Source organism: Tenrec ecaudatus, chromosome 2, assembly GCF_050624435.1.
Source record: "Tenrec ecaudatus isolate mTenEca1 chromosome 2, mTenEca1.hap1, whole genome shotgun sequence".
Taxonomy (NCBI): domain Eukaryota; kingdom Metazoa; phylum Chordata; class Mammalia; order Afrosoricida; family Tenrecidae; genus Tenrec; species Tenrec ecaudatus.
Window position 1 is genome coordinate 142410734 of NC_134531.1, and position 9832 is coordinate 142420565.

General features: G+C 42.1%; 1 non-coding gene across 1 annotated transcript; it reads right to left on the minus strand.

The window, feature by feature from the left end:
• Positions 1-1236: 1236 nt before the first annotated feature.
• On the minus strand, positions 1237-1400 carry LOC142441683 (U1 spliceosomal RNA). Its single transcript, XR_012783037.1, has one exon. It is a non-coding gene; the product is annotated as a U1 spliceosomal RNA (small nuclear RNA).
• Between the last annotated feature and the right edge of the window lie 8432 nt (positions 1401-9832).

The following is a 9832-nucleotide window of genomic DNA, read 5'->3' on the forward strand; positions in this document are numbered from 1 at the left end:
TGTAGCCTCGCAAATGAGATAGAAGTCACTAGGAATTAAAATTAACTCAATGGATGTGGGTTTATAGATAAAGATATACATCAATGTCAGACAAGCTGATTTCAAATCTCAGTTCCTCTCCTCACTTTAAACAGCCCTGTTAATTTCTCAGAAATGTTTATGTCTTAATAACTACATAAGAAATAATTGAAAATTACCAGACACTCTTTGCCAGGAGCTGTACCATCTCTATTGTACAGATAAGGAAATTGAGATTGAGATTGGACAATATATTGATTAAGCAGACATTCAGATGTAGAATGATCTGCCTCTGAGAGCCTGGGTTCTTATCCATGTCCACATAAAATGGATAAAACAATAGCTGCATCGTAGACTTATTGCAAAGGTTATGGGAGTGAACGTACTGACTAGCGCATGAGAAAACTCTCACTGCCATTGATTGAATCTGACTCAGTGTGAACCAAGCCGTGGTAGTTTCAGTTGCCTCAAATGCTTGCTCAAGTTGGTCATTGAATGAGGAAGACCAAAGAAGGGTGGCTGCATTTGAACTGTGGTGCTGGAGAAGACTGTTGAAAGTACCATGCACTGCCAAGAGGACAAACCAATCTGCCTTAAAAGAAGTATGGCCAGAGTGCTTCTTAGAGGCAGGGAACAGTGGGATGTTGTCCTACGTAGTTTGGACATGTTGTCAGGAGAGCTTAGTCCCCAGAGAAGGACATCATGTTTGATAAGGTACAGGCGCAGTGAAACAGAAGAAGGTCCTTAGGGAGATGGATTGACATAGTAGCTGCCACAAGGGGCTCGTGCACAGGAACAATTGGGAGGGTGGCGCAGGCCTGGGCAGTGTGTTCCTTCAGTTGCGCATAAGGTCGCTATGGGTCGGAACTGACTTGATGGCCCCTAACAACAATAACAATCCTGATGCCATGTTTTCCTTCCTACAGCCCCAATTCTTGGATTATTTACTCAGCATAGCGATTGCATAGGTATGGTGACACGCAACTTCCCTGACTTATACCGTGCAGCGTCCCTTGTTCTATTGAACGAGTCCATCTTGGTCTTCATGACCACACACAAGCGTTCTGGAATTCCCATTCTTTTTCTTTCTTTCTTTCTTTCATTCTCTCTCTCTCTCTCTCTCTCTCTCTCTCTCTCTCTCTCTCTCTCTCTCTCTCTCTCTCTTCTTTCTTTCTTTCTCTCTCTCTCTCTTTCTTCTTTCTTTCTTTCTTTCTAATAAAGGGAAGAGCACAAGCACAGTCCCCCACTTTCACAAATTATGCAGTTGAGTTTCCCACACTTGGGGAAATCGCAGGGGTAAGCACATCCAGAGTGCAATGGATAAGCTTTGCCCTGGGAAAACCACCTTCGTGATCATGGTATCTCCCCTGCCAGGTAAGTATGGAATTCCCATTCTTAACAAGATTATCAATATATTGTCATGATCTCCTAGTGGATCACAAATGTAATTTAATAAGTTTTTACCAACATGTTAATGAATACAGTAGAATATAAATCAGAGATTTGCTCACATAATAAAGGTAAGTGTCTCATTTTGTTATGCATAGTTATGCAATTCAATGACACCTAATAACAACAAAGTTATATCACTTCATTCGTATTTTATGCTTTTATTTTGTTGGCTTGACTTCAAAGGCTCTTGACTAGAGTAGAAGAATCATCAGTTTGTTTGACCTTTCATGGCCAAACCTGCTATTGACATTCATTTTTGAAAGTCCCATGGGGCAATAACGAGGGCATTGCAAGTCGGGTTCGCTGCTGAACATGCTCTTGTTTTAGACTCAGGCAGAACCCTTCTTTATGCCAGACACAGGTCAAAGGCAGGCCAGATTGTGGTCTCTGACTCCGCTGCTAGTTTCACAAAGGCTCATTACAAGATCCACAGCATAGTTTCTACTCCAGGTTCCTCCGTTGCTGGTCAAGGGCAGCAGATTTGGGCGGGGGAAGGGGGGGTAGAGCCAAGGGAATGGTTGCTTTTCCTTTCACGCAGTTTCTGTCTTATTTTTTATTCACGGCCATTGCCAACATGCACTGTGGGCTAGTTGAGCTCTTTGCTCATGTTCCTGCTGTCAGAAGCATTTCCCTAAAATGCATTGTGAATCCTGTCTCAATGTAAGCAAAGCAATTACAGGTGAGATACAGTGCCTTCATGGATGCATGATCCTTTGACCCCAGAAGCTTGCAGTTGAGAAAGGAGGATGCGAATCTGACACATGAAGCCATTAGATGACTACATGGCAGCGAATACAGTCAGGGGATTGACACGAGGTCACATAAAATCTCAGGGAAGGCTGCCAACTTGGCTGAATTGATAATAACATCTGGTTGTCTCTTTGACTTTGTTTTTGTGAAATAACTTACCTTTAGGTAAATTACAGTACTCAGCTTACAGCAAGACCAAATTCCAAATTTCTCTCCACGGAGAAATTTGGAGAGAAGTATATGCATAGAAGGCAGGAAACAGGAACCTGGGGGTGGGAGTGGGATTTGATAAGAAACTGTTGATAAAACATTTGACTTTTGTCCTCTCCTCCGTTTGTTACTTAGAACACTCCCTAGGTTGGAACTTTGCTAGCCTCCAGAGGTCGTTGGGGCTCGGGGGAGGAGGGTATTAGTTAATACACTTGGCTGCTAACTGCAATGTTAGAGCCTTCAGTCCTTCCACAGGTGCCCTGGAGGAGAGACCTGCTCTCTATTACCAGAAGCCAAGCATGAGAACCCGGAGGGACAGCAAATAGAATAAGGATTTCTGGAAGGGTATGGTGATGGTGATGGTGATGGTGATGGTGGTGATGGTGATGGTGGTACTGGTGGTGGTGGTGGTGGTGATGGTGATGGTGATGATGATGGTGGTGGTGGTGGTGATGGTGGTAGAGGTGGTGGTGGTGGTGGAGGTGGTGATGGTGGTGATGGTGATGGTGGTGATGGTGGGGGTGCTGGTGCTGGTGCTGGTGTGTGTGTGTGTGTGTGTGTGTGTGTGTGTGTGTGTGTGTGTGTGTGTAAAAGGGAGCTGATGTCAAAGAGTTCAAAATGGGAAAGAATGTTTTGAAACTGTGGCAGAAATTGAGCAATACTGCTTAAGGTGATTGAACTATGGAATTATATGCTATCTGTGTTAACTTTCAATAAAATGGTTTAAAAAAAAAAAAAAAGAACAAGTGGCCCAGAAGGGAAAGCCCTGTGGAGCACAGTTCCACTCTGATCCATAGGAGGGAGCCATGAGTGAGGGACAACTTAAAGGCAACTAGTTCTAAAGGACTGTCCCAAGTAAAATGTTGCAGAGCAAAATACACTTCTGCAGAACAATGGTTTCCAGAGAAGAAAAATAAAAGGATAAAAATCCCCAATGCTTATGGGCTATTAAAAGATGCGTTCCCCCCATGGTATAAATGTGGACAAATACTAGCCACCCAATAACCAGGTTCTCTTCTCCACGGGAAAGGGTAAGAACGGAAGAGGCAAGAGTCCAGGATTTCAGCGAGTGGAACACTTGAGGAGTGGGCGGTCAGCCTCCCCAGGCTCTCTGCATTGTGCTGCAATGAGGACATCGGCACATGCGGCTCCGTGAAAACGCTCATTGACCCCTTACACCGTGTTATGAAACAAGCATCCTTCCCCTTGTCCTGTGCAGTCTGCCCCAGGCTGGACTTGACCTGCTTTTCAAGTCTGGTCTCATGCTGACCCCACTCGCAGCCTCTCTCCCCACCAAACTCCATCCAGTCCTCAGACTGACTGTGCACTTTCCCTCCTTTACGTCATTGCTTTCAAACTTTCTCTGTCTTCATTTTTCCACTGGACACGACTGAAATCCTCCTTTCCCTGCAGGCTTATCTTCCATCCCAGCTTGTTCAGGATGCAGTGCTGACAACCCTTCTGCCTATGTCCTCCTTACTCCTGAAAGCCACCTCTCTCTACTAGGTTACCTTGGATGCTGTGGTTCCTGACGCCCTGTACACCAGCCCCTGCTCCCCATTAGGCTGTGTCTGGCAGGCTGCAATTCAGTGAGTATGCTTGCACACACTTTTATCCTGTAGGCTCGTCATGAGCGGGCAGATTTTATGAACAACTCACAATACTGCCAGGGCATTCTAAAGTCTCTCTCCTTTTCTCTCTCTGTCACTCCATTTCCTGGCTATCTGCCACAATCAAGTGACTGCACATCTCAGAATAAGTATGATTATTTCCTCAATTACTGGTCTTTGCATTCCTGACAAGGGGCGCGAAATAATCGGATGCCAACAAGTCATATCAAGGAAGGAGGCACAGCTCAGAGCAGGAAAAGGGAAGGGAATGGGGCTGTTTTGATTGGTCAGAAAACTAGGGCAAAAATGACCCTCATTTTGGCACTGGCTCCTGCCTGGTGACTCCTGTTTTGTTTTTTTCAGCCATCTGGTAGGCCCAGGGTACAGGTGGGGACCTGATTTCTAACAGGCTAGTCACATAACACTGGTTTGGCTCTGTTTCACACCTGGGTAAGATGCAAGGGCATACGGATCTTAGTTCCATCATAATCCTTGACCATGCTCCTCTGGAAGTTTCCCCCTCTAAAAATTATAGTAAGCAATTTATCAAAATAATATATTGAATATATGTATATTAGTAATACATCACTCAACCCTATTTGGTTTTAACTCCATCAGCCACTCTATCAGAGTCAACTTTAATGAAGGCTATTAATAATTCTACTTAATTTGTGGGAACAGTATTAGTCTCTATACATATACTTGCCCTCTACCTTCCTAAACCCATTCCCCTCAGGGCTGGCTTTGGGGTTCACATTCTATTGCTATCAGGGTAGGTATTGTACTGATCTAGGTCTACCTACATCTCCTATTCATGCAACATTGATGCCTTCTAAGGTATGTATAAAACACCATACAAGTTTCTATGATGGCCTGCTTTAGTATAGATTTTTCTAATCCTTTTCCTCCATTGAGCAATTGCTTAAGGGCTTATCATCTTGCGAAGCATGTATTGGTCTGGAAATTGACTCAATATTTGGTGGATTTGCTGTAGATCACCCCCTTTGTATTTGCTTTTTAAAAAACTCGATATTGTTGTTGTTAGGTACCATTGAGTTGGCTCTGATTAATAGTCATCCTATGTACAACAACACCAATAATGTCTCTGTCCTGCCCAATGCTCCAATTGTTACGTTTGGGCCCATTGTTGTAGCCACTATATATACAATTACATAGATATGTATTATTGTAATGAAATATGCATAGCACAACATTTGCCACATCAACCACTTTTCAGTACATCAGCAGTGACATTTATTACATTCACTATGTTGTGCAGCCATCACCACTGTCTGTTTCCAAAATTTTCATGACCTTCATCACAAGAGAAACTTAAGACCAGTTGAGCAAAAACTCCCCCCAACCCCTTTTCTCCTGCATCTCTTAACCACTAGGTATTTGCTGTAGATCTTGGGTAGAGTTGGATACGACAGTAGTTGTTTCCATGGTTGTTGAAACTCTCCAGCACCTCTCCAGATGTCTTGCCTTTGCCTGCAGTCTCTTACTAGCCCAGCACATGCTTGAGGGCAGTCACACAGACCACTAGAGTTCCTACCATGAAGCATATGCTCTCCAGATGAGAGTTCTTAAATAGTGCCTCTACCTATCATGCCCTTCCTAGGAAATGCAGTCTCATAAGCTGCCCATCCTTCAGGCCTATGGCACATATCTTTTCTTTGATAAGTTGTCCATGAATTAGGATCCATCCAACTAGAAAGAACCAATTAACCTTTTTTCCTGAGATGCCCATTCCACTCCTCATCTTTCATTACTGCCTCATATTTTAAACTATTGCTTTATATTAGTTATTTGCAAAGTCCAGCTGGGCCACAGACTACTTTTGAAGCTTTTTTGAAAGTATAGAAAATTGGATCCCATCTCAAATCTATCTTAAGGGCAAACCCTAACAAGACCTAAAGAAAATAGGCAGTAAAACCATAATGACAGAATATCTACCATTTAATAAATATCTCCCCTGGCCATACACAGCAGTCATATTTTACATATGTTATCTGACTAACTGTAAACCTCTGAACAATTCTGAGAAGATGTACCATCGTCACCCAATATAGACGTTGACACGGAGACCCAAACCAAATAGATAGCATCCTCCAAGCATGATTCAGGACAGGGTCCCTGGTCAAATGTCAGGGCATCTCCACTGCATCAGGCTGTGCAAGTCATTAGTGAATAACTAAAATAATTACAAAAACTAAACCTATACATGCAGCTGCCCTCACACATCAGGATTAGCAGCAGCTCAGAATGTGCATGTTCCCTGCACCGGAGAAGCTCCATCTGTACCCCTCTCAATAAATAGTCTTCTCTTCTCACAAAACGATATGAGCTTTGAACAAAATAAATACGTTATTAAGCTTTATAAAAATAAACAGAATATCTATATCATTTTGTGTCTGAGCACCTATTCTTGGTCTTTTCCATTTTTTGTCTTAGAATCATCCTGTGAATTTAATTATCCATATATACCATATATATCTCCAACATGAATGGAGGTGTAGATATAGATATAGATGTAGATGTAGATGTAGATGTAGATGTAGATGTAGATATAGATATAGATATAGATATAGATATAGATATAGATACCTAATTGTATATATTCCTGTTGACATTAGATTGAATTTACAGAAAATTTGGGAAGAATGTATATCTTACATTATTGAGTCTTTAAACCCATTAAAAATGGTATATACCTCCATTCATGTTGGTCTTCCTTCACTTAGTACAATAAGTTTTAGAATTTCACAAAGAGGTCTCGCATATACTTTTGTAAGATTTCTACCTATGCAATTTTCTGTTATCACAACTTCCCTTCTGTATGTTGGACGATGGTGGCTTGTGTTTCTGTAAAGCTGAAACTCTGTCACTGCTATTAGTGAGGCTTCAGCAGAGCTTCCAGAATATGAACAGACTACAAAGAAGAGCTAGGCTGCTAACTTTTGAGAAATTAGCCATTGAAACACTTACCAATGACAGAGAAACATTTTTAGATATTGAAAACCTTCTGACTAGCAATAGAATATGGTCAGATATAGCATCCGAAGACAAGCCCCATCAGATTAGAAGGTACTCAAAATATGACCAAGGCAGAGCTGTCTTCTTAAAGTAGAGCCCACCGTAATGACATGCAAGGACCACACCCTTCAGGACCTTCTTTTGCTGATGGGGCATAACTCAAAATGAAAAGAAACAGCTGCAAACATCTATTAATGGTTGGAATTTGGAATGCATGAACTATCAGTATAAAAATATTGGAAGCCAAAAAAAGAAATGGGAACCAGCAGAGTGATATCCAAGGCATTCGTGAGCTACACTGCATTATTGCAGGCCATGTGAATCAGGGAATCATGTGGTTCGCTATGCCAGGAAGGACACATTCACGAGGTGTGGTGTTGCATTATTGTCACAAAGGACATTTCACATACAGTGAAATCCAGACAATGCAACTATTATCAAATGTATGCGCAACCAGTAAAGCTAGTGAAGAAAGTTAAGAATTTTATCAATATGTTCAGTCTGACATCGATCAAACAAGCAATTGAGATGAATTGATAATTACTGGTGATTGGAATGTAAAAGTAGGAAATGGATAAAGGAACAGCAGCAACAACAAAAAATCAAACTCACTGCCAGAGAGTCGATGCTGACTCACAACAAGAACTGCGTTGTGAGTTTCTGAGATGGCAGTTTTTTTGTTTTGTTTTTTGAGATGTTAGTTTTTATGGGAATAGAAACCCTCGTGTTTTCCCCAGCACGCCTGGTGACTTCCACCTGCTGGTTTTTGGTTAGCAGCCCCACTGATGTGTAAGCACTATGCCATCAGGCTCCTGTAGAGGAAGGAACAGTCACTTAAACTGAGGACCTAGGTAATAGAAATGAAGTTGGAGATCAGAATTTTGCAAGACCAATAACTTCTTCATTGCAAAATCTTTTTCCAACAACATAAATATCTACACAAAAATCCAACTGAGAGAGGAAATGGTGAGCTAATAACAATCTATACAAGAAAGAAAGAAATGTTTTAAATTGATTGTGGTGATGATTGTACAACTCTTCCCAAGATGATCGAACTATTTCTTTGTATGATACATGCATTCTATCCCAAAAGGTTATCCCAAATTCGGTCCTCCTAATAGGCTACACATATGGGAAAAAGAATTGAGAAACTCAGCCTTAGCAGCTAAAATGGGGCCAGGGGCCAACTGTGGAACAGACGGTCAATGGTTCATATGAAAGTTCAGATGGAAGCTGAAAAAATTTAAGCAAGCCCACTAGCACCAAAATATAACCTTGAGTCTATCGCACCTGAAATTTGAGAACATCCCAAGAACAAATTCATGCACTGACCGAGCTCTAATACACAAGATCTGATGCACTGTGGAGTGAGATCAAGAACATCACACAGGAAGAAAGCACAAGGTCATTAAAAAGTCAAGAAAGGAAGAAAAGATCAAAGTGGATGTCGGAAGAGAGTCTGAAACTTGCTCTTCATCGTAGACTAGCTAACGCCAATAGAAAAGTGGTGAAATAAAAGAGCTCAACAAACATTTTCAAAGGGCAGTTCAAGAAGACAAGTAAATTAATATAATGAAATGTGCAATGTCCGAAAGTGAGAGGAACAAAAGGGAAGGAGACACTCAGAATATCTTAAGCTGAAAGAACTGAAGAACAAAGCTCAAGCTTCAAGTTTTTGTTTTTCATAATGTAATTAGTTTTGAGGAATTGCAGCCCAAGTATTCTGTAGAAGTTCCCTTATGTCACGGGAAGCCAGCCCCTACCACATCATTACGGGTCTGGTAGGCGCAATTGTACAGCGATAATAAGTAAAGATCATAGTAAAGTTATAGAGAGCATGAGAAATAAAAGTGAAGTATTGAAATAAATGGAGTCAGTCATGATTCATGGTAGCATGTTCACCTCTGCCCTGCTAGATGGTCCACGTGGATGGAGGGAGTATTTTTAATGCTAGCCCAGGCTTTTTATATTCTCCAGGGACGTGCAAGCCCCCTAATTACAGGTGAGCACATACATCACAGGGAGGGGTTGTGCCATAGGTAATACCGTAATGAGAGGGGGTGGTCTAGGGACATACATGCAACAGTAAGAGGAGGGTTTGGGAGTATGCATGTGATAAGATGGGCGGATAACTTAACTTTGGATGTCACAGAGTCAGTTTGGCCTGTTCCCTGACTCAGTTGATAGAGATCATTATAGGTAGGGTGACAACGCTTGGTCTCAGGCCTCAGGGAGGAATAGTTTATTGTCCCCAGTAGCAGGGAGTGAGGCCTGCCATGTAGTCTGGTGACTAACTGCCCTTGGGGAGGATGTCTGCAAGCGCCTGACCTCTCCCCACACCCTTATCTGGGTTTTTCTAACATTTTTTCTCATTATTATATTAGTGTGACAAAGTTGTTTTAGAAAAAAATCATCAAAGTTAGGTTCTATCAACCAGTGGATTGTTGGTGTTGGGTCACTGAGTCAGTAAAACCCACAGCCACCTTCTGCACGACAGAAAGCAGCACCACACCGTCCTGCACCATCCTCACAAATGTTCCTGTGCCTCAGCCCATTGATGCATCTTGTCAAGGCCTTCCACTGTTTCAGGGCCCCTCCACTTTGCAAAACATGCTGTCCTGTGCCAGGGACAGGTCTCTCCTCACAGCATGTCCAGTTAGGTAAGATGAAGTCTTGCCATCCTCGTCTGTAAGGAGCACTAGGGCCCCATTTCTTCTAAAGCAGAAAAGTTTGTTCTTTTAGCAATCCTTGATACT